Genomic DNA, 2,329 nt, shown 5'->3' with positions numbered 1-2,329 from the left:
TTGTCTCTTCCTATATACCTCTCCTCCAAATGCAATCATGTGCCACATAGGCTTGTGTCAGCCTCCATTAGATGATAACAGAGCTGAAAAAGTCCAATCTCCCAGTAATATCACAGCCATGAAGCAAGAGTGCAGCACCTAACTCAAAAACTTATGGTGATATTGATTATTGAGGTATGATTGAAAAACATGGTGATTTTTTGAAAGTCCAACCAGCTTATTGATCTAGATGAGTAGAAGCATAGGACTCTCTACAAACATACCTCCCTGGGACCTGCAAATGCAGGTTTCCTAAGCGGGACTTTGTTAACCCCATCACACTCCATTTTCAGAGACAGCTACATAATTTTCAGTGTCCAGTCCAAAATGAAAATGTGAGTTATAAAAAGCAGGAAAGAAATGCAAGACATCTGAAGGAATCCAGAACATACCACTGTGGCAGAAAAATGATTCTGTGCTGAAACATTTGGGAATCAGCAGATGCAAGAAGAGGCTTTGTTTGGACAACCCTTTGCTGTCCTAAAAGAATTCACATGCCACAGATCCATATCGAAAGGAGGTTTTCTGTACCAGGGGGAAAGAGTAACTCTTGTCACCAGAGTTGAGAACCCCATTGCATGTTGAGAAACTGCATAAATTGGCACTGCTAAAATAAACTCCACCTTCCATTAGATTCTCCCATTTATTGCTCCTCCATCATTTCCCACCATTTATTGTTCCTTGAAGTCTCAACTTCTTCCTCTTGTTAAGAGGTAATACACAGGCTGGGGATTTAGCTCAAAGGTGCTGAGCCTGCCTCGCAAGTGCAAGGTCCTGTGTTCAATCCCCGGGACAAAAAAAAAAGTAATAAAAACCCCAAATTCTAGTCACTTATTTGAGCTACATTTACATTTGTGGCAATTTCTAGAAAATAAAAACATTATGGTGTGTCCTCACGCACGCCATTCACTGGACCTGGTACCATGTGACTTCCAGCTCTTCCTCAAAAGCAAAATGACAATGAAAAGTAAACTTTTTGAATCAATTCAAGATATAGAGGCAAGCACAAAGTGCTGTTGAAGACACTCATGAAAGAGAACTTCCAGACCTGCTTCAGAAAGTGGCAAGAATGATGCAATAAGCGTACTTGAAGCAGGGGGAGTATTTCTTTTTTTTTCTTTTGGTACGGGGGATCGAACTCGGGTCCTTGCGCTTGCGCAACAGGTGGCAAAATCACTGAACTAAATCCCCGGCCCCTAGGAGGAGTATTTTTTTTTCCCCAGGGGAAAGCGCGGACCCAGTCCCCCACTACCACAAATTATGCAGTCGAGTTTCCCACATTTGGGGAAATCGCAGGGGTCAGCACATCCAAAGTGCAATGGATAAGCCTCGCTAGGGGGAGTATTTTTGAGGGGGATTAATGGCAATGTGTCTTTTACTGTAATAAATTTGTTACATTTAATCATTCACTGTATTTTTTGTTATACTATTATAGAAAGCTAAGTTAAGTAGAAATATTATAGGCAGTCAGATAGGGCTAGGCCCTGGAGGGAGTCAGTGCAGGAGATAACACACCAAAAACTAGCTGGAGGCATATCTGAAGAAGGTTAAAGTCACAATGGCCAAATTTACATACTTCCCTAAAGAAGCTTGAAATTATTGGTACCACTCTTTTGAGATTTCCCATATAAATAAACCATCATCTCATTAGGAGTGGGCCATTTTCTCCTACCCTCGAAGACTAAGACTACTAAAACTAAAGACAAGACTAAGACTACAGATTATTGACTAAGGTTTCTGATGTCATCCATAGGCCCTTGCTACTATTGGATCAATTAGCCAAGTGGATATACTTGTACTTATATTGGTTGATTATAATTTGACCCACGTTGTACCCACTCCTCATGACTTTGCTCTATAAAACTTCCTCAGAAAAGCAGGCTCATTGGCAACCCATTTGGGACCCCTCCTGTTTCTTAGCAGCCATTCCTATTCCCCATTCTTTTTTTTTTTTGGTACCAGGGATCAAACTCAGGTCCTTGCGGTATTCCCCATTCTTATTCCCCATTCCTATTTCCCACTCCTATTCCTCAATAAATTTTCCTACTTTTAACTTCCATTGTTCCTTAGCATTCATTCTTAGACTTTGAGAAACACAAACTCAGTGTATCTAACATCTAGCAGATTGAGAGTTACATTTATTTCCTCTACAGCAATACCATTTTCATGGAGGTCTCCATCATTACCAGGATCATTGTTGCAGTTGCTCAGTGCCATCCTGGGCAAAGCATAGTTAGACATCAATGGTGACATTAAGAATAATGAGGCATGATACTCAAAATGTTTGCAA

At 40.7% G+C, this 2,329-nt stretch overlaps 1 non-coding gene across 1 annotated transcript; it reads right to left on the bottom strand.

The window, feature by feature from the left end:
• Positions 1–1,259: 1,259 nt before the first annotated feature.
• LOC147821998 (U1 spliceosomal RNA) lies at positions 1,260–1,430 on the bottom strand. Its single transcript, XR_015446342.1, has one exon. It is a non-coding gene; the product is annotated as a U1 spliceosomal RNA (small nuclear RNA).
• Positions 1,431–2,329: the final 899 nt, after the last annotated feature.

This window comes from Heterocephalus glaber, unplaced genomic scaffold (genome assembly GCF_053883595.1).
Source record: "Heterocephalus glaber isolate CG9 unplaced genomic scaffold, H.glaber_assembly_v1.0 deba00001687, whole genome shotgun sequence".
NCBI classification, from domain to species: domain Eukaryota; kingdom Metazoa; phylum Chordata; class Mammalia; order Rodentia; family Bathyergidae; genus Heterocephalus; species Heterocephalus glaber.
Note: the sequence above shows the minus strand (reverse complement) of the source record. Positions and strands in the feature narration are given on the sequence as shown.